At 42.8% G+C, this 27214-nt stretch overlaps 1 pseudogene; it reads right to left on the bottom strand.

The window, feature by feature from the left end:
• LOC148041646 (uncharacterized) overlaps positions 1-26917 on the bottom strand; it is a 40121-nt pseudogene extending 13204 nt beyond the window's left edge.
• Between the last annotated feature and the right edge of the window lie 297 nt (positions 26918-27214).

Below are 27214 nucleotides of genomic sequence, written 5' to 3'. Positions count from 1 at the left end.
CGTCGAGGGGGGGGAAAAGGGGTCGTGATCCAGGCGGCGGCGGACCGTGTCAGCAAGGCGGCCGTGGCGGCGGCTATGGCGGACTGGCGGACTGGCGACTGCAGCGCAGCGGCTTCCTCTAGCACGTCCAGCACGGCGACCTCCACCTCCAATCCGAATCCCTCTCTCTGCACGGCCCTCCCTCTCTCGCTTTCCCTCCCTCCTGACTCCCAGGGGGGGGGGGGGTTTATAGGCCTTGGGGGGGGGAAAGAGGGCCTCCACACACGTGGAGGACTCCTCCTCATGCAATCCGACTCACTCCTCCTTGGCCATTCCTCCCCACACTCCCTCTCCTCCAGCCATGCATCGGCTGGGGGGAAGGGATAATAATTAAAAAAATTTGCCTAAAAATCTCCAAATTGCCCCTTCAAAAAGGGTGTTCCCTCGCGGCTTTTACGGTCTTCAACCTCAGCCTCTTATTTACAATGCAGAGGCCTCATTTATTTGAGCGTGCATGGTATGGATTAAGCTACCAATAATACGATGTAGGGGATAACCTTGCACAGGATTTACACGACGTGCGGGAAGTCAATATTTACGATATGCAGTGTGCGGAAATATTACATTCTCTCCCCCTTGGAAGAATCGAGATGTCCTCATCTCGAGATAAACTGGGGATATTGAAGATTGAGAGAGCTTTCATCCATCCAGGTAGCATCCTCTTCAGGATAATCTTTCCACTGGACGAGGCATTCTTTCAAGATTCTAGATCTTAACTGTCTCTCTCTGACATCTAAAATCTTTTCCGGTCTTAGTTCAAGGACTCCTTGACTAGGCATTACAACTTGTTGGTCATCAAGTACATGATTTGGGTTGGGTACATATTTTTTTAAGAGACTAATATGGAACACATTGTGAACCTTTAGGTTATCAGGAAGTTGCAATTTATAAGCATTGGGTCCCAGGCATTTGAGGATTTTATACGGTCCACAATACCTTGGACTTAGCTTCTTGCATTCACCTAGAGATAAAGAACTCTTTTTCGGCCGTACACGAATGAAGACCATGTCTCCTTCTCCGAAGACCCTCTCTTGGCGTTTCAAATCCACATATGCCTTTTGTCTATCTTTGGCTGCTTGTATATCTTGTCTTATTGACCTTATTTGGTCATCCATGTCCTCCAACATTTGTCTTGAAGCTTCCACCCTTAGGGTAGGATCAGAAAAGTTTAGGGGACTTCGACAATCATGACCATACAATGCCTGAAAAGGCGTCATTTGAATGCTCTGCTGGTAAGAAGCATTATAAGCAAATTCTACTAACGGCAAGTATTGAATCCACCTCTTCGGCTCTCGACAGCAGTAAGCCCTAAGCATATCCTCAATGATTTGATTTACTCGTTCTGTTTGTCCATCCGTTTGGGGATGGTAGGCAGTGCTAAAACAGAGCTGAGTTCCAATAGCTTCAAAGATAGCTCTCCAGAAGTGTGAAGTGAAGAGAGAGTCTCGATCGCTAACGATCCTTCTAGGTAGCCCATGTAGCTTGAATATCTCTTTGATAAACACCCTTGCAATGTCGGAGGCTTTATAGTTTGTCTTTACTGGAATCAGGTGTGCAACCTTAGTAAGCATGTCAACTACAACCATAATGGAGTTGTATCCTCCTTGGACTTGGGGTAAGCCCACCACAAAATCCATACTGATGAATTCCCATTTCATTTGGGGAATGTCAAGTGGTTGCAATTTTCCTGGCATCAAGACATGTTCAGCCTTGATACGTTGGCAAGACAAACATTCAGTGACATATTTGAGAACGTCACCCTTGATCCTCTCCCAATGATAGCTCTTCCTAACTGCATTAAGAGTTTTTGCATAGCCAAGATGTCCTGCGAAAGGGGAATCATGAGCTTCCCATAATATCTTTTGCTTAAGTGACTGGCTTGTTGGTATACATAACCTTGTTCTGTAATAAACAAGTCCATTATCAGTGGAAAATTCCCGATACTTAGCTTGTGACTTCAGATTCTGCTCTTTGGTAGCTATTTCTTTTATCATGGTTTGGTAGGCCAAATCATGGCATGCCTCCTCTCTAGCTAGTTCGAGTATAGGGTTGCTTGGCATAGATACCTTTGTAGCCAGAGATCTGGCCGTTGATGGATTCTGCAAGATTAGGGAATTTAGGAATGCCTTGCGACTCAGTGCATCGGCAACTACATTCTCTTTCCCCGGTTGATACTTGATTTCAAAATCATACTCTTCCAATACTTCGATCCATCGACGTTGCCTCATGTTGAGCTCGTTCTGGGTAAAAATCCATTTGAGACTCTTATGATCTGTTACTAGAGTAAACTTGTTACCCAACAGGTAGTGTCTCCAAAGCTTTAGAGCATGGATGACAGCTAATAACTCCAGATCATGCGTGGCATAATTCTTTTCATGACTCTTCAATTTCCTTGAAGAGTATGCTACTGGATGACCTTCCTGCATAAGAACACACCCCAAGGCAAGAATGCTAGCATCAGTTACTACCTCGAACTCCTTATTGAGGTCGGGAAGTTTCAGAATAGGTGCCGATACCAAACATTGCTTCAATTGGTCGAAGCTATTTTGCTCGAGAGTTGACCATGTAATGGAAGTCTGCTTCTTTAGTAAGTCGGTAAGAGGTGCTGCAATCAAAGCATAGTTTTTGATAAAGACCCTATACCATCTTGTCAAGCCAAGAAAACTGCGTATTTCTTTGACGGATACGGGTAGTGGCCATTCAAGCACATCTCTGACTTTGGCTGGGTCTACTGATATTCCTTCTGATGATACTATGAATCCTAGATATTCAATCTGACGTTTGAAGAATGCACACTTCTTCATTTTTGCATACAGCTTATGAGACCTCATTGTCTCCAAAACAATCCGTAGTTGAGGTTCATGATCTTCTTCCTGTTTAGAATAGACTAAAATGTCATCGAAGAAGACAAGCACAAAATCATCAAGATATGGTCTAAAAATATCCTGCATTAATCTATTGAAGGTGGCAGGTGCATTTGTAAGCCCGAATGACATAACCAAGAATTCAAAGTGCCCATATCTTGTATTGAAGGCCGTTTTTGGAATATCCTCATCCTTGATCCTGATTTGATAGTAACCTGACCTGAGATCAATTTTGGAGAAGATCTTTGCACCTTGAAGGCGATCAAGAAGCTCATCTATTCTAGGAATAGGATACTTGTTCTTGACTGTTGATTGATTCAACCCACGGTAATCAATACATAGTCGAAGTGTCCCATCTTTCTTTTTCTGGAATAGAACTGGAGCTCCCCATGGTGAGTTGCTAGGCCGGATGTAACCCTAATCTAACAGTTGCTTGAGTTGTTCCTTCAACTCAATAGCTTCCGGAATAGACATTCTATAAGGTCTCTTTGCAATTGGCGCAGCTCCAGGTATTAGCCTTATTTCATGATCAACTTCTCTTGGAGGTGGAAGTTCAGTTAATTCCTCAGGGAATATGTCAGCGTATTCTTTTAGCCAAGAGGGTCCCTCATGAGACTCTTGCTTTTGATCTAACTTGTTGAGTTTGATCAAGTAAACAGGTAATCCTTTCCTAACCCCTTTTATGATCCGCGATACTTTGGCTAACTGGATCCTTGGCACTCCCACTTCACCTTGAGTCGTAACAAACTCTCTTTCAGAGTTTCGGAAAGAAACTTGAGCCTTTCCACAGTGGATGTGAGCGTCATTAGGCTTAAGCCAATCCATCCCGAGTAGGCACTCATGGATACCTAAATTCATGACTCTGAATTTGACTGAGGTTTTCTTTCCTCCCAGATAGAACTCCTCCTTAGCAGTTTGCCTGGTACAAGTTACCTCACGACCGTTTGCCAATTCCACAAGTAGGGTAGGTGCTTCTACTGTGGCTATTCCTAATCTCTTAGCACACGCTGGTGAGATAAAGGAATGTGTACTGCCACAATCAATCAAGGTTTTGAAACCTTTACCTTGATAGTCCGACGGTGTCTGAATCACCGAGAATTGGCGACTCGGGCCCTTCTTATGTAGAGCGGCATGGACCGTCGCTCTTTCGAAATCCACTTCCATAGTCGGATCTTCCTCTTCCTCTGCTTCACATTTTTGCCTATTGATAATGCAGGCAGCTCTTCCTCTACCACGGGTGGCGGCTCCTTGACCGCGCCCTGCACCTTGACGGAGTCCTTCGCTAAGCTTGGGACATTGCCTTTTGAAGTGACCGAGTTCATTGCAGTGGAAACATCGGATGTTTCGGCCATTACCGTGAGTAGGAACAAAGTTTTTGACGTTATTTGTCCTTGCTTTCTTCCTTTGTCCCTGATTGTGGCCTTGAACTATCTTAACCTGGGGTCTGAATGCTCCTCTGTTCGGGTCGCTATAAGACCAATTCTTAATACCCCTTGGTTTAGCTTGCACTTCTTGAATTATAGGTGCCGCTCGAATGAGTGCATCCTGAAGATCTGATGGACGCATAGATTCGAGACGGGTATTTACAGGTGGATTTAAGCCTGCGCAAAATTTGGACACCTGCTGTGTCGTGTCCATTTGTGGCGCATACTTTAACAGTGAGACAAACTTAGAGTAGTATGCGTCAAGGGTGAGTCCTAACTGTTTTAGCTCATAGAACTCATTCATTTTCTGTGTACGATATGCAGGCGGCAAATATCTCCCTTGCACGGCTTGCTTTAACTTCTCCCAGGTAACGGACCCCTCTGAAATCCCTTGATCCCTGCACCATTGTTTCCACCATAGTCTGGCTTCACCGGTGAGTTTTAATTTGGTGAGCATGGCTTGATTGGTAGGTGCAGTGCCAGCTGCTTCGAAGTAGTCCTCCATAGATTCAATCCAAATCTCAGCATCCGACTGGACGAATCTGCCTCTCCCGTCAAACTCGGGTGGCTTTATCTGTTTGAGGATGAACTTCTTCTCCTGGATCACAGTAGTACTTGATGTAGGGGGCGAATTTGGAACCTGTACCTGGGGTTGTGCCTGAGTAAAAGTTTTCTTAACATTATTGTATGATAATTGACATTTAGCTTATCTTTAGTTCAGCTATCCCGTAAATCATGAAGCTACTTAACTTTTTGCAACAACCTTGATGCACAATCGGATAGTGATAAAAAGAAGTCCTTATTTATATTTATATGGTGTAGCCTTATACAACATCTCGTGTGATGATAATCCAATCATTACATTTAGTTTGGGGAGAACAACATTGTATTGGATTTGTCTACAGGAACTGTGTAATAGTAGGGTTTTGGGTCATGAATCTTTAGGAATCGATAATTCATCGGAAGTTCAGGGTATCCTTTCCGCTGGAATCCATACTTTCCATGGCGGCCCAATACCTTAATCCTATCAGCTGGAATTACAGGGGTTACTTCCTCATATACATATGAGTTCAATTCAACTTTCCGACCTCGAATATGCAAAGTCGAATTTACGTGAGCTTCCACAAAAATGAACAGCTTCACGACTTTCAAATCTTCCAACCACTTGATCATCTTCAGGTTGGTCTGTAAATAAGCGAACCGGTGGGCAGCTATGTAATAGATTCCTGAAGACCCAGTCCATCTTCGCTCTATATATAGAGGTGATGGATTATAAATCTGCTCCAGGATGTTCATCATTTCAATTCTCTGCCTATAATGCGGAGAATGCATTGCAGTCATAAACATGATCCGGAACACCAAAAACTTGTTCCACGCCTCGTAATTCTGCAAGACAGTATTGAAGATGAGGAAATGTTTGGACAGGAACAATTTCTTTACTTCATTTTTAATGAAATCTTATGAAAACAATTCCATTGTTGGTCGGCTCTGATACCAACTGTAACGTTTCCACTAGAATCCTCTAGGACACGTCTTGGCAGTCCATCGGAAGGCTGCCTAGAGAACTCCGCCCGGCACTCCCATGGAATGTTACGGGTTTTGTAATCTAGGTCCTTCCGTGTCTGCCACGTAGCGGAAGTGTCTTGGCCGTTTCCCACTTAGGATCGACCGGAATTAAGGTTTTCTAGTTTGGTCATTAGCTAGCAGCAACTAGCGTCAGACCCGAGCGAACTACTTTACGCAGAAACGCCAGGTCTGAAGCGGATTCACGCTGCACTTGGTTCAAGGAGAATGGGAAACGAGAGGGATGCAATGCTCAACCTCTCTGCCCTAAGGCATAGTCCCATTCCGTTCCCCTAAAACAGCGTGAATCGGGTAACAGGTAAATCTAAGTCATCCTTCTAGTTATTTGCTCGGCGATGAGGATCATCCCTCTGTTCGTTGAAGATTTTTGAGAAAAGTTCCCGGCTAACCGGGACCACCCATCCATAGGACGGACCCATGGTCCATCCTCCGCACTTTCCTCGGTTTGTTTTAGTTATGTAATTACCTACCACATTAATTTGACATATAGCAAACAGCTTCTTTGATTAACCTTGTTAAGCACTGGTTCCTTCACGTAATCTTATCACAGGACATAAAGAAAACAATGTCAAACAACTTCTTTATTATCATTTTATCCTTTTATCTTTGAAATACAAGGAGTTCCGCCCGTAGGCTTGTTCATAATCCGCCCGAAGGCTATCCAGTAATCCACCAGGGATCACTAATCCAAGCTTCTGCCCGTAGACTAGTATGCGGGCCTCGAGATCCAATCCCGAGTCATGTTAGCCTCTTGTGCAGGGCCCGGAAGGCGAGGGATTTACGGCCAGAGCCCCCTCTGGCACCCAAGCGTCCTCCTGCTCCAAGTAGAACTCAACGGAGAGACCTCTCACGGCGGGTTCGGTCCACGTCCCCGGCGCGGTTAACAACCCCCTTGGTTAGGGTCAGGCATGCAGTCGGGGGTAACTGAAGCTGCCTCTCCCTTCAGGCCTTCAACCTGAAGTATTTAGATATCATTTCATCCTTTAGTTCATTGAGCAAACAATGCAAATAGTGCTTTCTAAACTGTTACAAGCACAATCAATTCCAGTGGTCGTTTTAGCTGGCAAACTGTTAAGGAGTGACTCCTTTTCTCCGAATGCAACCCGCATTCGATCCGGAATCAATTGCAACTTGGCAAGATTCCTATCGTCCTTGGGCTAGGGTCATACCCTGTCAATACTTTAGGTTTGGTTTATGGTAAATTCCGGCGACCATGTCGCTTTAGTTTATTGATTAATCATTTTCGTCCAAGCGAATGCCTAGCTTCCCTTAACTTGACAAAGTTTCCCTAATTAGGATAGAGTAAAAAGACGACTACCCTTTTTCCCTTGCGAGTTTAAACTGGCGCAAGAACCTACCAACCTTAATCCACGGAATGGCAAAACTTCTTACGATCAAACCGCAAAGCTAAGTGACGTTGCAATTTATTGCACAAGTGTCGCCTCCATTCCAAGAGATCATTTCACCTAATGAGTGGCGTATTCAGGTCACGGAATTAACTTCAGACGAGAAGGAGGGTTTAGGGTGTCTTTTACCCACCCATCCTTAATTTCACTAAATCGACAGCGTTTAGTCCAACTCAAATCGAGTTTCATCATCTTGAACGCTTGGTCCTTAAGGTAGGAATCCTAGATTATTGTTTACATGAGCATCCAATTAGCCCAACATTTTTGGGAATATGGTCAGGACTATTGGGTTTGAAGGTTCTGACTTAGCGACAATGGGAAAACTTGGCCGAATCCTTAGCCTAGTTAGTGTTTGGGGTGTCTATCGTACCATATGATTCCTTTGTGGCTAGGTGATTTGGATAATTCATTATGCTTGTCTCGCGACAAGGATGAATCCTTCCTAGAGACAATAAACTAGATCTAAAAGAGGAAAAATAGTTGCAACTAACATATTACATGTAAACATGTGCTTCATTGCTCCCACGCATCACATGGTTCACAATAACTCTATCTTTCCTTGGTATAGTAAAAATGCATGATAATCTCGATACTAACCTTCCTAGGACATACTAGGACTTACATCAAATAATCATGCTTACAACCTTGTTGTCTACACTTTAGAATCTCATGCTTTGATAACCCATGCGACCTTTTCTAGATACGGCTCCTAATGAGTGGAATTTCTGCATGATGACTATGCAACACGCAACTTTCCCCTAGCTACAATGTAGTTAATGAAGTTCATACCAACTAAAACTAGTGTTAACTTATTCCATGTTACATGCTACTTGCAAGTTCATAAGATCATTTTCGTACTCTTCTATTTCTTTCCGGATAATATCTTATCGGTGTTAACTTTTCCCCACAAATCATTACAAGGAAGATGTTACCCAAAATGCGGCACACGCTTATTCCTACCATGTCTAGTAACCAAATGCACTTATCAATTTCATTTCTTTGCCCTATATGTTTAGACTCATTGCTTTGATAATGTTCCAAAATAGCAACATGCAGCTAGTCTTTTAAGGCGGACAACTCTAGAAATGCAACCGTTTCAATTCCATGACATGCATCAACCTTATCTAATGTCTAAAGAGATAATTTATCAAATGTATTATTAACGCTGCCACAATGCGTAAAATGCGTTCTTCCTTTTGGATTTAAGCATGCCTAAATATTTCTTTATGCGAGAATAAACTTGAAAAAAAAGCCTGGACTTGTGGGCTCGGGGAGATATCCACTTGTATGCTCGGGGAAGAGACCTCCACATGTGCGCCTTGTGACTTTGGCTTTGGAGCCATCGTAGATGTAGAGGATTTGGGCTCCGGGGTTTATCCTTACCCTTTATGGCTCTCTAAATTTCCTCCGAGTTTTGACAAGTAGTCTCAAAATATGTTTACTTCTCCCTTATGTAGGAATACCCCTTTATAGGGTATGGATTTTAAGATCCCGGAAAGCTCATGGGAACGGGGCTTATGGGACCTAGTGGGAAGGGGGCTTATGAAAGCCCCCTTAGAAGCTTCCTAAGAAGCTTCTAAGAAGCTTCCAAGCTTCTGCAGCAACGTCGAGGGGGGGAAAAGGGGTCGTGATCCAGGCGGCGGCGGACCGTGTCAGCAAGGCGGCCGTGGCGGCGGCTATGGCGGACTGGCGGACTGGCGACTGCAGCGCAGCGGCTTCCTCCAGCACGTCCAGCACGGCGACCTCCACCTCCAGCACGGCGACCTCCACCTCCAATCCGAATCACTCTCTCTGCACGGCCCTCCCTCTCTCACTTTCCCTCCCTCCTGACTCCCGGGGGGGGGGGGGGGGGGGGGGGAAAGAGGGCCTCCACACACGTGGAGGACTCCTCCTCATGCAATCCGACTCACTCCTCCTTGGCCATTCCTCCCCACACTCCCTCTCCTCCAGCCATGCATCGGCTGGGGGGAAGGGATAATAATTAAAAAAATTTGCCTAAAAATCTCCAAATTGCCCCTTCAAAAAGGGTGTTCCCTCGCGGCTTTTACGGTCTTCAACCTCAGCCTCTTATTTACAATGCGGAGGCCTCATTTATTTGAGCGTGTATGGTATGGATTAAGCTACCAATAATACGATGTAGGGGATAACCTTGCACAGGATTTACACGACGTGCAGGAAGTCAATATTTACGGTACGCAGTGTGCGGAAATATTACAAGAACTTGGAACAATACCAAGTGTATGTCTTAATGAACCGAAGAGAGCTTCACTAAGAGCTTTTGTGAAGATGTCTACAACCATTTGATCACTGGGACAATGCTCCACCATAATAGAACCTTTCTTGACTTCATGTCAAACATAATGATAATGAATAGCAATATGCTTTGATTTACTATGTTTTATATAGTCTTTGGTAAGACTAATAGCACTTTGGTTGTCACATCGAAGAGGTGTACTAGATGATGAAGGATGTCCCAAATCTGCAAGTAGTTGTTGAAGCCAAACTAGCTCGCGAGCTACTAATGATGCAACAACATATTCGGCCTCAAATGTAGAAACCGCAACACATCGTTGTTTCTTGCTGGACCAAGAAACCAAACATCCATTTACAAAGAAACAATTCCCACTTGTAGATTGCATGGATAAATGTGAACTTGCCCAATCAGCATCTGTATATCCAATAAGGTCAAGAGAAGTTGAAGAAAATAAAGAAGAATCCTCTCGACGACGATAAATAAGTCCAAACTCCTTAGTACCCTTGAGATACTTAAGAATACGTTTTTCAGCACTCCAATGAATAGTGGAAGGGGAAGAAATATACTGTCCCAAAAAGTTAGCTGCAAATAAAATATCTGGTCTTATGTTTAAACCAATAAATTGAAGACAACCAAAAAGATTAGCAAAAGGTTTATGAATGGCTGATTCTTCATTGCATGTTGTAGATGTATTCTTGGTAGAGCTCGAAAGAATGGGAGTGTTGGCAGAGTGCACATTTGTCAACCCAAACTTCTTAACAATATCATTAATAAAAATTTTCTGGCAAAGAAGAAGAATGCCTTGTTATCGGTGTTGTTGAACTTGAATACCCAAACAAGAATGTATCTCACCAAGATCCACCATTTCAAATGTAGTGGATAAAAGCTTCTTCATAGCATCCAAGAAAACAATATTATTTGGCACAAGAATAGTATCATCAACATATAGAGCAAGAATATTAAAACATTTATCCTTCCTTTTGATATAAAGATTTGGGTCAGCAAAACATGCAACAAAACCTTTAGATGTGAGGAACTGATCAATCTTAATATACCAAGCATGAGAGCTTGCTTCAATCCGTATAATGCACGATAAAGCTGACATACAAGTTGCTCCTTTCCTGCAATCATAAAACCTTCAAGATGCTCCATATAGATTTCTTCTTCAAGATCTCCATTGAGAAAAGCCATTTTAATATCCATTTTGTGAATTTCTAGATCAAATAGTGTTGCAAAAGCCAAAAGCATACAAACAGTTGTGGAGCACACAACGGGAGAAAATGTTTCTTCATAATCTACTCCTGCAATCTGCGAGTAACCTTTTGCAACAAGTCATTCTTTGAACTTATCAAATGAGCCATCAGCTTTGGTATTGGTTTTATAAACCCATTTACATTTGATAGGAACAGGATTTAGGGGGATTTCAGTGAGAATCCATGTACCTTTGGAGATTAAAGAATCGTACTCAACTTGCATGGCTTCTTGCCATTGATCCCTTTGAGATGAATTGATAGCTTCTATATACGATATTGGATCCTCATGGATAGACATAGCATCATCAAAGACATCATATTCTGTAACGTGTCCACTAGAATCATCCAAGACACGTCTTAGCAGTCCATCGGAAAGGATGTCTAGAAAACTCTGCCCGGCACCCCATGGAATGTTACGGGTTTTGGAATCTAGGTCTTCCCGTGTCTGCCACGTAGCGGAAGTATCCTGGCCGTTTCCCACTTAGGATCGACCAGAATTTGGGTTTTCCTGTTTGGTCATTAGCTAACAGCAACTAGCATCAGACCCAAGCGAACTACTTTACGCACAAACGCCAGATCCGAAGCGGATTCACGCTGCACTTGGTTCAAGGAGAATGGGAAACGAGAGGGATGCAAGGCTCAACCTCTCTGCCATAAGGCATAGTCCCATTCCGTTCCCCTAAAACAACGTAAATTGGGTAAGATGTAACTCTAGGTCATCGTTCTCGTTATTCGTTTTGATAATGATGATCATTCTGTTGTTCTTCAAGATTTTTGAGAAAAGTTCCCGGCTAACCGGGACCACCCATCCGTAGGACGGACCCATGGTCCATCCTCCGCACTTTCCTCAGTTTGTTTTAGTTATGTAATTATCTAACACACTAATTTGACATATAACAATCAGCTTCTTTAATTATCCCTGTTAAGCACTGGTTCCTTCACGTAATCTTATCACATGACATAGAAAAACAATATCAAACAACTTCTTTATTATCATTTCATCATTTTATCTTTGAAATACAAGGAATTCCACCCGTAGGCTTGTCCATAATCCGCCCGAAGGCTTTATCCAGTAATCCGCTAGGGATCACTATTCCAAGATTCTGCCCGTCGACTAGTATGCGGGCCTCGAGATCCAATCCCGAGTCATGTTAGCCTCTTGTGTAGGACCCGGAAGGTGAGGGATTTACAGCCAGAGCCCCCCCTGGCACCCAAGCGTCCTCCTGCTCCAAGTAGAGCTCAACGGAAAGACCACTCGCGGCAGGTTCGGTCCACGTTCCCGGCGCGGTCAACAACCCCCTTGGTTAGGGTCAGGTAGGCAGTCGGGGGTAACTGAAGCTGCCTCTCCCTTCAGGCCTTCAACCTGAAGCATTAGATATCATTTCATCCTTTAGTTCTTTGAGCAAACAATACAAACAGTGCTTTCTAAACTGTTACAAGCACAATCAATTCCAGTGGTCGTTTATTTGGCCAACTGTCAAGGAGTGAATCCTTCTTTCCGAATGCATCCAACGTTCGATCCGGGATTAATTGCGACTTGGCAAGATTCCCAAGGGTTTATTTGTTCACTCTTTTGTCCTTGGGTTAGGGCCATACCCTGTTAACCCAACTTAACCAATACCTTAAGTTTTATTAACAGTAAATCCTGGCGACCATGTCACTTTAATTTATTGATTGATCATTTGCTTTCAAGCAATTACCTAACTTCCCTTTACTTGGCAATCTTTCCCCAAGACAGGTGATGTAACAGGATGACTACTCATTCTCTTGCAAGTTAAACTTGCGCAAGAACTTACCAACCTTATTTCAAGAAATGGCAAAACTCTCTTGTGACAAACAACAAGTCTATGCAACGTTGCAACTTATTGCACAAGTGTCGCATCTATTCCATGGGATCATTTCACCCATTGAACGGCGTTTTCTTGTATCGGAATTATCTTCAGACGAGAAGCAGGGTTTAGGGTGTCTTTTTACCCAAGCCATTCCTAATTACACTAGTTCGACAATGATTGGTCCTAGGGATTCCAACTCAATCCAAGTTCTAGCATTAGGTCGAATGATCCTTAGGGTAGAAACCTTAGATCGTTTTATGCATGAGCATCCAATTGACTCAACATTTCATGAATGTGGGTATGATCTTTGGGTTTGAGGGTTTTGACTTGGCAACAAGTGTAAAACTAGGTCGAATCCTTATCGCGCTAAACCCTAGTTAGCACTTGGGATATTTATCATATCGACTGAACCATGCCTATATGAATCCCTTGTGGGTTAGGTGATTTAGACAATTCAATATACTTGTCTTGCGACAAGGATGAGCCTTTCCTAGAGATAATAAACTAGATCTAAAGGAGGAAAAATAGTTACAACTACACCAATACATGTAAACATGCGATTCATTGCTTCTACGCATCACATGGTTCACAATAACCCTATCTTTCCTTGGTAAATAAAAAATGCATGATAATCTGGATACTAACTTTCCTAGGTCCTACTAGGACTTACATCAAATAATCATGCCTACAACCTTGTTGTCTACACTTTAGAATCTCATGCTTTGATAAACCATGCAACCTTTCCTAAATGCGGCTCCTGATGAATGAAATTTTTGCATGACGACTATGCAATACGCAACTTTCTCCTAGCTACAATGTAGTCAATGAAGTTCATACAAAACTAAAGCTAGTGTTAACTTATTCCATTTTACATGCCACTTGCAAGTCCATAAGATCATTTTCGTGCTCTCCTATTTCTTTTCAGATAACATCTTATGGGTGTTAACTTTTCCCCATGAATCATTACAAGGAAGATGTTGCCTAAAATGCGACACACGCTTATTCCTACCATGTCTAAAAAAAAATGCACTTATCAATTTCATTTCTTTGCCCTAAGTAGTATATGTTTAGACTCATTACTTTGAAAATGCACCAAAATAGCAACATGCAGCTAGTCTTCTAAGGAGGACAACTCTGGGAATGCAACCGTTCCAATTTCAAGACATGCATCACCCTTGTCTAATGTTTAAAGAGATAATTTATCAAATTTATTTTTATCGCTACCACATGCATTAAAAATAAGCGTAAAATGCATTTTCCCTTATGGAATTAAGCATGCCTAAAACATTTCTTTATGTGAGAATAAACTCGAAAAAACCTGGACTTGTGGGCTCGGGGAGGAACCTCCCGCAGGTGTGCCTTGCGACTTCTTGGGAGCCATCGTTAGCGTGTTTACGGACTTCCGGTTTGCCTTTACCCTTACGCGATCGGTGAGTCTTCTCCAACCGTTGTAAGCAGCTTCAAGATCTTTCCCCTTTTCCCTCGTATGCAGGAGATCCCTTCCAAAGTGCGGATCCTTGAGAATACCGGGATTGCGGGATTTGGGCTTATGGAAGGCCTTATGGAAAAAAAACTTATGGGATTTGGGGCTTTATGGGAACTTGCGAGAATGAAGCTTTGTGAGGACATGCAGGAATTGGGGGTTTTACGAGCAAGCTTGTGGGATTTGGAGCTTCTATGAGGCCGGTTTAAAAACCCAAGGAAGTGGATAGGAACAAGTCCAAGCCCTATTCTCAAGAAGCTTGTTAGAGAAGCTTCTAAGAAGTTTTTGATTAAAGTCAGAATCGATGTGGAAGAGGGAGGAAATTTGGAGATTAACGTGGGGGGAAAAGAATTTAAAAAAAAAAACTTATGACTGGGTCGTCAGGGTAATGGCGGCGGCTTGACGGCCTATGGCGGCCCAACACAGTGGAGTTGGCGGGCTAGACCGGCGGCGATAGTCGGCGGCTTGGCAGCGAGTACAGCGGCGGCCTCCTTCTCTCCTAGCGTCGACAGCAACTCCCCTTCCTCTCTCCACGCAGCCTCTGCCCTCTTTCCCCCCTTCACAATCCTGAGGCACGGCAGCTTCTCAGGCCCGTCTTCGTTCACGCAGCCTTCTCCTCCTCCTCAGCACGGCGATGGCAACAACCGTTTTTTTTCCCCCCTCCTTCAACACCTTAAAGGGTGTATTTATAGGACAAGGGGGGGGGGAGAGGAGAGCTCCACCATGTGGCCCTGCATGGGTTCCCCCCTCCTCATGCAGCCCACGACTCCACCAAGCCCATCCCCCCACACTCCCTCTCCTCCAGCCGTGCATCGGCTGGGGGAAAGGGATAAATATTAAAAAAATTTGCTTTAATAATATCCATTTTGCCCCTCCCAAGAGGGTGTTTACGTGTGAATTGCGGATTTGAACCCTCGGGCTTGTTTTGCCAATGCGGATGGTCTCGATTTCTCGCGTGCAGGTTACACATTATACTGCCGGTAATTCCAATATGAAAGATAACCTTTGCACGAGGTTTACGCAGTGTGGGGGAAGTCAATATTCACGAGTGGGAATATTACATTCTCTCCCCCTTAGAAGAATCGAGATGTCCTCATCTCGAGACAAACTGGGGATATTGAAGGTTGAGAGAGCTTTCATCTATCCAGGTGGCATCCTCTTCGGGATAATCTTTCCACTGGACGAGGCATTCTTTCAAGGTTCTAGATCTTAACTGTCTCTCCCTAACATCTAAAATCTTATCCGGTCTTAGTTCAAGGACTCCTTGACTAGGCATTACAATTTGTTGGTCATCAAGTACATGATTAGGGTTGGGTACATATTTTTTTAAGAGACTAATATGGAATACATTGTGAACTTTTAGGTTATCAGGAAGTTGCAATTTATAAGCATTGGGTCCCAGGCATTTGAGGATTTTCTACGGCCCACAATACCTTGGACTTAGCTTCTTGCATTCTCCTAGAGATAGAGAACTCCTTTTAGGGCATACACGAATGAAGACCATGTCTCCTTCTCCGAAGATCCTCTCTTGACGTTTCAAATCTGCATATGCCTTTTGTCTATCCTTGGCTGCTTGTATGTCTTGTCTTATTGACCTTATTTGGTCATCCATGTCCTCCAACATTTGTCTTGAAGCTTCAACTCTTAGGGTTGGATCAGAAAAGTTTAGGGGACTTCGACAATCATGTCCATACAATGCCTGGAAAGGGGTCATTTGAATGCTCTGCTGGTAAGAAGCATTGTAGGCAAATTCTACTAACGGTAAGTACTGAATCCACCTCTTCGGCTCTCGACAGCAGTAAGCCCTAAGCATATCCTCAATGATTTGATTCACTCGCTCTGTTTGTCCATCCGTTTGGGGATGGTAGGCGGTGCTAAAACAGAGTTGAGTCCCAATAGCTTCAAAGATAGCTCTCCAGAAGTGTGAAGTGAAGAGAGAATCTCGATCGCTAATGATTCTTCTGGGTAAGCCATGTAGCTTGAATATCTCCTTGATAAACAATCTTGCAATGTCGGAGGCTTTATAGTTTGTCTTTACTGGAATCAGGTGTGCAACCTTGGTAAGCATGTCAACCACAACCATAATGGAATTGTATCCTCCTTGGACTTGGGGTAAGTCCACAACAAAATCCATACTAATGAATTTCCATTTCATTTGGGGAATGTCAAGTGGTTGCAATTTTCCTGGCATCATGACATGTTCAGCCTTGATACGTTGGCAAGACAAACATTCAGTGACATATTTAAGAACGTCACCTTTGAGCCTCTCCCAATGGTAGCTCTTCCTAACTGCATTAAGAGTTTTTGCATAGCCAGGATGTCTTGCGAAAGGGGAATCATGAGCTTCCCATAATATCTTCTGCTTAAGTGACTGGCTTGTTGGTATACATAGCCTTGTTTTGTAGTAGACAAGTCCATTATCAATGGAAAATTCCTGATACTTAGCTTGTGACTTCAAATTATACTCCTTGGTAGATATTTCTTTTATCATTGTTTGGTAGGCCAAATCATGGCTTGCTTCCTCTCTAGCTAGTTCCAGTATAGGGTTGCTTGGCATAGATACCTTTATAGCCAGAGATCTGGCCGTTGATGGATTTTGTAAGATTAGGGAATTTAGGAATGCCTTGCGACTGAGTGCATCGGCAACTACATTCTCTTTCCTTGGTCGGTACTTGATTTCAAAATCATACTCCTCCAATACTTCAATCCACCGACGTTGCCTCATGTTGAGCTCGTTCTGGGTAAAAATCCATTTGAGACTCTTATGATCGGTTACTAGAGTAAACTTGTTACCCAACAAGTAGTGTCTCCAAAGCTTTAGAGCATGGATGACAGCTAATAATTCCAGATCATGCGTGGCATAATTCTTTTCATGACTCTTCAATTTCCTTGAAGAATATGCTACTGGATGACCTTCCTGCATAAGTACACACCCCAAGGCAAGAATGCTGGCATCAGTTACTACCTCAAACTCCTTATTGAGGTCAGGAAGTTTTAGAATAGGTGCTGATACCAAACATTGCTTCAATTGGTCGAAGCTATTTTGTTCGGGAGTTGACCATGTAATAGAAGTCTGCTTCTTTAGTAAGTCCGTAAGAGGTGCTGCAATCAAAGCATAGTTTTTGATAAAGACCCTATACCATCCTGTCAAGCCAAGAAAGCTACTTATTTCTTTAATGGATATTGGTATTGGCCATTCAAGCACATCCCTGACTTTGGCTGGGTCTACTGATATTCCTTCTGATGATACTATGAATCCTAGATATTCAATCTGACGCTTAAAGAATGCACACTTCTTCATTTTAGCATACAGCTTATGAGACCTCATTGTCTCAAGAACAATCCGTAGTTGAGGTTCATGGTCTTCTTCCTGTTTAGAATAGACTAAAGTGTCATCGAAGAAGACAAGCACGAAATCATCAAGATATGGTCTAAAAATATCCTGCATTAATCTATTGAAGGTGACAGGTGCATTTGTAAGACCGAATGACATAACCAAGAACTCAAAGTGCCCATATCTTGTATTGAAGGCCGTTTTTGGAATATCTTCATCCTTGATCCTTATTTGATAGTAACCTGACCTGAGATCAATTTTGGAGAAGATCTTTGCACCTTGAAGGCGATCAAGAAGCTCATCTATTCTAAGAATAGGATACTTGTTCTTGACTGTTGATTGATTCAACCCACGGTAATCAATACATAGTTGAAGTGTCCCATCTTTCTTTTTCTAGAATAGTACTGGAGCTCCCCATGGTGAGTTGCTAGGCCTAATGTAACCCTGATCTAACAGTTGCTTGAGTTGTTCCTTCAACTCAATAGCTTCCGGTATGGACATTCTATAAGGTCTCTTTGCAATTGGTGCAGCTCCAGGCACTAGCCTTATTTCATGATCAACTTCTCTTGGAGGCGGAAGTTCAGTCAATTCCTCAGGGAATACGTCAGCGTATTCCTTTAGCCAAGAGGGTCCCTCATGAGACTCTTGCTTTTGATCTAACTTGTTGAGTTTGATCAAGTAAACAGGTAATCCCTTTCTAACTCCTTTTATGATCCGCGATACTTTGGCTAACTGGATTCTTGGCACTCCTGCCTCACCTTGAGTTGTAACAAACTCCCTTTCAGAGTTTCGAAAGGAAACTTGACCCTTTCCGCAGTGGATGTGGGCATCATTAGGCTTAAGCCAATCCATCCCGAGTAGACACTCATGGATACCTAAATTCATGACTTTGAATTTGACTGAGGTTTTCTTTCCTCCCAGAAAGAATTCTTCCTTAGCAGTTTGCCTGGTACAAGTTACCTCACGACCGTTTGCCAATTCCATAAGTAAGGTAGGTGCTTCTACTGTGGCTATTCCTAATCTTTTTGCACATGCTGGTGAGATAAAGGAATGTGTACTGCCACAATCAATCAAGGTTTTGAAACCTTTACCTTGATAGTCCGACGATGTTTGAATCACCGAGAACTGACGATTCGGGCCCTTCTTGTGTAAAGCGGCATGGACTGTCGCTCTTTCAAATTCTATCTCCATAGTTGGATCTTCCTCTTCTTCTGCTTCGCATCTTTGCCTATTGGTAATGCAGGCAGTTCTTCCTCTTCCACGGGTGGCGGCTCCTTGACCGCGGCCTACACCTTGACGATGTCCCTCACTGAGCTTGGGACATTGCCTTTTGAAGTGACCAAGTTCGTTGCAGTGGAAACATCGGAGGTTTCGGCCATTACTTTGAGTAGGAACAAAGTTGTTGACGTTGTTTGTCCTTGCTTTCTTCCTTTGTCCCTGATTGTGACCTTGGACTCTCTTCACTTGGGGTCTGAATGTTCCTCTGTTCGGGTCGCTATAGGACCAATTTTTGTTACCTCTTGGTCTAGCTTGCACTTCCTGAATTATAGGTGCTGCTCGAATGAGTGCATCCTGAAGATCTGACGGACGCATAGATTCGAGACCGGTATTTACGGGTGGATTTAAGCCCGCGCAAAATTTGGACACCTGCTGCGTCATGTCCATCTGTGGTGCATACTTTAAGAGCGAGACAAATTTAGAGTAGTATGCGTCAAGGGTGAGTCCTAGCTGTTTTAGCTCGTAGAATTCATTCATTTTTTGTGTACAATATGCAGGTGGCAAATATCTCCCCTGCACGGCTTTCTTTAACTTCTCCCAGGTGACGGACCCCTCTGAAGTCCCTTGATCCCTGCACCATTGTTTCCACCATAGTCTAGCTTCGCTGGTGAGTTTTAATTTGGCGAGCATGGCCTGATTGGTAGGTGTAGTACCAACTCCTTCAAAGTAATCCTCCATAGATTCAATCCAAATTTCAGCATCAGACTGGACGAATCTGCCTCTCCCGTCAAACTCGGGTGGCTTTATCTACCTGAGGAGGAACTTCTTCTCCTGGATCACAGCAGTACTTGATGTAGGGGCCAAATTTGGAACCTGTACCTGGGGTTGTGCCTGGGTAAAAGTTTTCTTAACGTTATTACCTGATAATTGACGTTAGCTTATCTTTAGATCAGCTATCTTGTAAATCATGAAGCTACTTAACTTTTTTAACAACTCTGGTGCACAGTCGGATATTGATAAATGAAGTCCTTATTTATATTTACATGGGCGTAGCCTTATATAACATCTCATGTGATGATAATCCAATCATTACATTCAGTTTGGGGAGAACAACGTTGTATTACATTTGTCTACAGGAACTGTGTAATAGTAGGGTTTTGGGTCATGGATCTTTAGAAATCGATAATTCATTGGAAGTTCAGGATATCCTTTCCGCTGGAATCCATACTTCTCATGGCGGCCCAACACCTTAATCCTGTCGGCTGGGATTACACGGGTTACTTCCTCATATACATATGAGTTCAATTCAACCCTCCGACCTTGAATATGCAAAGTCGAATTTACGTGAGCTTCCACAAAAATGAACAGCTTCACGACTTTCAAGTCTTCCAACCACTTGATCCTCTTCAGGTTGGTCTGTAGATAAGCGAACCGATGGGCAGCTATGTAGTAGATTCCTGATGACCCAGTCCATCTTCGTTCTATATATAAAGGTGATGGATTATAAATCTGCTCCAGGATGTTCATCATTTCAACTCTTTGTCTATAATGCGGAGAATGCATTGCAGTCATAAACATGATCCGGAACACCAAAAACTTATTCCACGCTTCATAGTTCTGCAAGACAGTATTGAAGATGAGGAAATGTTTGGACAGCAACAACTTCTTTACTTCATTTTATTGAGATCTCATAAAAACAATTCCATTGTTGGTCGGCTCTGATACCAACTGTAACGTGTCCACTAGAATCATCCAGGACACGTCTTAACAGTCCATCGGAAAGGATGTCTAGAAAACTCCGCCCGGCACCCCATGGAATGTTACGGGTTTTGCAATCTAGGTCTTCCCGTGTCTGCCATGTAGCGGAAGTATCCTGGCCGTTTCCCACTTAGGATCGACCGGAATTTGGGTTTTCCTGTTTGGTCATTAGCTAACAGCAACTAGCGTCAGACCCAAGCGGACTACTTTACGTAGAAACGCCAGGTCTGAAGCGGATTCACGCTGCACTTGGTTCAAGGAGAATGGGAAACGAGAGGGATGCAAGGCTCAACCTCTCTGCCATAAGGCATAGTCCCATTCCGTTCCCCTAAAACAACATAAATTGGGTAAGATGTAACTCTAGGTCATCGTTCTCGTTATTCGTTTTGATAATGATGATCATTCCGCTGTTCTTCGAGATTTTTGAGAAAAGTTCCTGGCTAGCCGGGACCACCCATCCGTAGGACGGACCCATGGTCCATCCTCTGCACTTTCCTCGGTTTGTTTTAGTTATGTAATTATCTAACACATTAATTTGACATATAACAATCAGCCTCTTTAATTATCCCTGTTAAGCACTGGTTCTTTCACGTAATCTTATCACGTGACATAGAGAAACAATATCAAACAACTTCTTTATTATCATTTCATCATTTTATCTTTGAAATACAAGGAATTCCGCCCGTAGGCTTGTCCATAATCCGCCCAAAGGCTTTATCCAGTAATCCGCTAGGGATCACTATTCCAAGCTTCTGCCCGTAGACTAGTATGCGGGCCTCGAGATCCAATCCCGAGTCACGTTAGCCTCTTGTGCAGGACCCAGAAGGCGAGGGATTTACAGCCAGAGCCCCCTGGCACCCAAGCGTCCTCCTGCTCCAAGTAGAGCTCAACGGAAAGACCTCTCGCGGCGGGTTCGGTCCACGTTCCCGACGTGGTCAACAACCCCCTTGGTTACGGTCAGGCAGGCAGTCGAGGGTAACTGAAGCTGCCTCTCCCTTCAGGCCTTCAACCTGAAGCATTAGATATCATTTCATCCTTTAGTTCTTTGAGCAAACAATGCAAACAGTGCTTTCTAAACTGTTACAAGCACAATCAATTCCAGTGGTCGTTTATTTGGCCAACTGTCAAGGAGTGAATCCTTCTTTCCGAATGCATCCAACGTTCGATCCGGGATTAATTGCGACTTGGCAAGATTCCCAAGGGTTTATTTGTTCACTCTTTTGTCCTTGGGTCAGGGCCATACCCTGTTAACCCAACTTAACCAATACCTTAAGTTTTATTAACAGTAAATCCTGGCGACCATGTCGCTTTAATTTATTGATTGATCATTTGCTTTCAAGCAATTACCTAACTTCCCTTTACTTGGCAATCTTTTCCCAAGACAGGTGATGTAACAGGATGACTACTCATTCTCTTGCAAGTTAAACTTGCGCAAGAACTTACCAACCTTATTTCAAGAAATGGCAAAACTCTCTTGTGACAAACAACAAGTCTATGCAACGTTGCAACTTATTGCACAAGTGTCGCATCTATTCCATGGGATCATTTCACCCATTGAACGGCGTTTTCTGGTATCGGAATTATCTTCAGATGAGAAGCAGGGTTTAGGGTGTCTTTTTACCCAACCCATTCCTAATTACACTAGTTCGACAACGATTGGTCCTAGGGATTCCAACTCAATCCAAGTTCTAGCATTAGGTCGAATGATCCTTAGGGTAGAAACCTTAGATCAATTTATGCATGAGCATCCAATTGACTCAACATTTCGTGAATGTGGGTATGATCTTTGGGTTTGAGGGTTTTGACTTGGCAACAAGTGTAAAACTAGGTCGAATCCTTATCGCGCTAAACCCTAGTTAGCACTTGGGATATTTATCATATCGACTGAACCATGCCTATATGAATCCCTTGTGGGTTAGGTGATTTAGACAATTCAATATACTTGTCTTGCGATAAGGATGAGCCTTTCCTAGAGATAATAAACTAGATCTAAAGGAGGAAAAATAGTTACAACTACACCAATACATGTAAACATGCGATTCATTGCTTCTACGCATCACATGGTTCACAATAACCCTATCTTTCCTTGGTAAAGTAAAAATGCATGATAATCTGGATACTAACTTTCCTAGGTCCTACTAGGACTTACATCAAATAATCATGCCTACAACCTTGTTGTCTACACTTTAGAATCTCATGCTTTGATAAACCATGCAACCTTTCCTAAATGCGGCTCCTGATGAATGAAATTTTTGCATGACGACTATGCAATACGCAACTTTCTCCTAGCTACAATGTAGTCAATGAAGTTCATATAAAACTAAAGCTAGTGTTAACTTATTCCATTTTACATGACACTTGCAAGTCCATAAGATCATTTTCGTGCTCTCCTATTTCTTTTCAGATAACATCTTATGGGTGTTAACTTTTCCTCATGAATCATTACAAGGAAGATGTTGCCTAAAATGCGACACACGCTTATTCCTACCATGTCTAAAAAAAAATGCACTTATCAATTTCATTTCTTTGCCCTAAGTAGTATATGTTTAGACTCATTACTTTGAAAATGCACCAAAATAGCAACATGCAGCTAGTCTTCTAAGGCGGACAACTCTGGGAATGCAACCGTTCCAATTTCAAGACATGCATCACCCTTGTCTAATGTTTAAAGAGATAATTTATCAAATTTATTTTTATCGCTGCCACATGCATTAAAAATAAGCGTAAAATGCATTTTACCTTATGGAATTAAGCGTGCCTAAAACATTTCTTTATGTGAGAATAAACTCGAAAAAACCTGGACTTGTGGGCTCGGGGAGGAACCTCCCGCAGGTGTGCCTTGCGACTTCTTGGGAGCCATCGTTAGCGTGTTTACGGACTTCCGGTTTGCCTTTACCCTTACGCGATCGGTGAGTCTTCTCCAACCGTTGTAAGCAGCTTCAAGATCTTTCCCCTTTTCCCTCGTACGCAGGAGATCCCTTCCAAAGTGCGAATCCTTGAGAATACCGGGCTTGCGGGATTTGGGCTTATGGAAGGCCTTGTGGAAAAAAAACTTATGGGATTTGGGGCTTTACGGGAACTTGCAAGAATGAAGCTTTGCAAGGGCATGCGGGAATTGGGGGTTTTACGAGCAAGCTTGTGGGATTTGGAGCTTCTATGAGCCCGGTTTAAAAACCCAAGGAAGTGCATAGGAACAGGGCCAAGCCCTATTCTCAAGAAGCTTGTTAGAGAAGCTTCTAAGAAGTTTTTGATTAAAGTCAGAATCGATGTGGAAGAGGGAGGAAATTTGGAGATTAACGTGGGGGGGAAAAGAATAAAATAAAAAATAAGTTATGACTGGGTCGTTAGGGTAATGGTGGCGGCTTGACGGCCTATGGCGGCCCAACACAGTGGAGTTGGCGGGCTAGACCGGCGGCGATAGTCGGCGGCTTGGCAGCGAGTACAGCGGCGGCCTCCTTCTCTCCCAGCGTCGACAACAACTCCCCTTCCTCTCTCCACGCAGCCTCTGCCCTCTTTCCCCCCTTCACAATCATGAGGCACGGCAGCTTCTCAGGCCCCTCTTCCTTCACGCAGCCTTCTCCTCCTCCTCAGCACGGCGATGGCAACAGCCGTTTTTTTTCCCCCCCTCCTTCAACACCTTAAAGGGTGTATTTATAGGACAAGGGGGGGGGGAGAGGAGAGCTCCACCACATGGCCCTGCATGGGTTCCCCCCTCCTCATGCAGCCCACGACTCCACCAAGCCCATCCCCCCACACTCCCTCTCCTCCAGCCGTGCATCGGCTGGGGGAAAGGGATAAATATTAAAAATATTTGCTTTAATAATATCCATTTTGCCCCTCCCAAGAGGGTGTTTACGTGTGAATTGCGGATTTGAACCCTCGGGCTTGTTTTGCCAATGCGGATGGTCTCGATTTCTCGTGTGCAGGTTACACATTATACTGCTGGTAATTCCAATATGAAAGATAACCTTTGCACGAGGTTTATGCAGTGTGGAGGAAGTCAATATTCACGAGTGGGAATATTACATATTCAATAGAATAGAATCCATGCTCTATCACAATAGGAAGATTGACATATATCTCCAAATTTTCATCAATCTTCTTTGGAGGTGAAGGAGGTTTATGATCATCAGAATTAGTAGACTCACAAAGCAAGTAAGAAAAAGCACTAGGCAAAGACAGTGTATCATCTAAAACATCTGACGACCATGTGCCACCCATAGTCTTCTCATCAAATATAGCATCACAACTAATGATAACCTTTTGAGTAGAAGGATCATAAAATTTGTAACCTTTGGAATGATTTGAATAACCAAGAAAAATAACCTTCAAACCTGGAGGATCCAAATTATGTCGAATGTCCTTGGGCACATGAATATAAGCAATGAAGCCAAATGTGCGAAAGTGAGAGACTAAAGGTGTCTTCCCTGTCCAGATTGTTATAGGAATTTTACCAGCAGGTGCAATTGTTAGAAGATGATTTTGAATAAAAACGGCTGCTAGAAGTGATTCAATCCTAAAATTTTGAGACAAACCAGAGTGTATAAGCATGCAATGTATAGCATTAAGAATAGTGTGATTTTTGCACTCGGAAACACAAATTTTCTGAGGAGAATAAGGAACTGTAAACTCATGATGAATACCTTGATCCTTACAGAAGTCATCAAATAAATATTCACGGCCATTGTCACTACGAAGCATCTTTATAGAGAATCCAGTTTGAAGCTCCACACTTATCTTGTATTTTTTAAATATAGGTAAATCCTCAGACTTATGTCGAAGAAGATAGACATGTGTGTAGCGTGAGAAATCATCAATGAAAGTTATAAAATATTGATATTGAGACTTTGAGGCAGGAAAAGGACCGCAAATATTGGTATGAACCAAATCCAAGAGAGCACAGGAATGTGATGAAATAGAAGTGTGGAAAGGCAAACGATGGTGTTTTCCAAGTGCACAGTACTCACATATTCCCATACGTGGATGAGATTTAAGATCCATACCTTCCACAAGACCATGACGATGAAGATCAAGAATTTTGGCAAAATCAGAGTGTGCAAATTGTTGATGCCATAATTTGCAATCTGCATCTCCAGGGGCAGTAACAACATTTGCAACCATATCGTTCAATGATAGCTCAAATAGATTACCATGTCGAGGAGTCACTGCTATAGTATGTCTGTCTTTCTCTATACAACATTGATTATGATCAAAGCCAACAAACAAACCAAGATCAACTAGACGAGCAACAGAAAGAAGATTTCTTTACAAATCTAGAACATAAAGAACTCCTCTTAATATTCTAGTGGATGATAAAGTCCCCAGATATAAATCCCCCACTCCTTTGACTTGACAAGTCGTATCATCCGCAAGGTAAAGAAACTTCTTGACAGGAAGAGAATGATAATTGTGAATCCACTGCGATTGGTATGTCATGTTTCCAGTGGCACCTGAATCGATGATGAATAGAGAACCATCATGAACATGAAGTACCTTTTTTGGAGAGATATCATGATGGACGAAATTGAGCTCCTGACGAGTATGATCATCATTAGTTGTAGTTTGTTGAACAATATAAGCTCAAGAATGTTCTTCATAAAATCTGCGTTTATAACAATGACGAGATGGATGATTTGTATGTGCACAATAATCACAAGGAGGAAAACTTTTGGACGAGCGAGGTTTCTTTGTAGTAACTCCATGCTCCTCATCATATTGACGTGCCCAGCAATCATAATCCACATGGCCTTTCTTATCACAATAAGAACAATGTTTTTTAGAATAAGTAAGATGAGAAGATTTACCACCTTGATTAGGATATCTACCCTGCTGAAAACGTGAAGCGGGACGCTTGCGAGCAACAAAAGCAGCAGCAAAATCCCTTTGTTTGTGAGTGACCAAAACAGCATCAAATTTTTCCAAATGATGCTCATGATGTTGAGAATATTCAATAAGAGATATACATGCTTTTTCAAAGTGGATATCATCCTTGTTAGACAAAATAGTGATGATATTGTTATGTAAAGGATCTTTGATGGTATGAAGAAGCTGAGTAACAACCTAATTTTTAGCAACAAGAGTGCCGGCAGCACTAAGGTGATTGATAATGTCTTTAAAAGCCTCGATATGAGAGTGCATAGAAGTACCAACCTTATATTGAAGATTCTTTAAACGAGTTTGGAGATATAAAATTTCGGTGACCGATTTCTTCTCAAACGTTGAGATAAGATACTTCCAAACAGAATGAGAGGTTTCCAGATTAAAGACATCCAACATAAGTGAGTCAGGAAGTGCAGACAATATATAACGACGAGCTGCTTTGTCACGAAGAATCCAAACAGTATGATCAATTTTACATTCTTCAAATAATGGGCCATCAGTAATAAGAGAATTATCAGGTTGAACTGGGCAAGACAGGTCACCCAAAACAATATCAAATAATTCGTCACCTTCAAGAATTAGCATCATCTTTGCTTTCCACCCAGGAAAGCCTTATCCTTGGAAGAAGGGAATCGAATGTTGGCCAGACAGATATCCAATAACAATTACGCAATTGGCCATGCCTATATCTCGAGAGAAAACAAATAAGATAAGATCGCAGAATCTGCAAGCCATGAACAAGACGAGCATAGTTGAGACGCGTGACAATCAAAATAGGGAGATACACGTAAGAACGACAAAAAGTATTGAGTGACTAAAAAGAAAGCCCGAAATAGAGAGACGTAACGTGCAAGAAGAGATGACTTGTATAAGAAAAGTGCTATT

Source organism: Lygodium microphyllum, chromosome 1 (genome assembly GCF_053477565.2).
Source record: "Lygodium microphyllum isolate KBCC chromosome 1, Lygodium_microphyllum_v1.1.10, whole genome shotgun sequence".
Taxonomy (NCBI): Eukaryota; Viridiplantae; Streptophyta; class Polypodiopsida; order Schizaeales; family Lygodiaceae; genus Lygodium; species Lygodium microphyllum.
The sequence above is the reverse complement of the archived record's forward strand: the minus strand, read 5'-3'. Positions and strand labels throughout refer to the sequence as shown.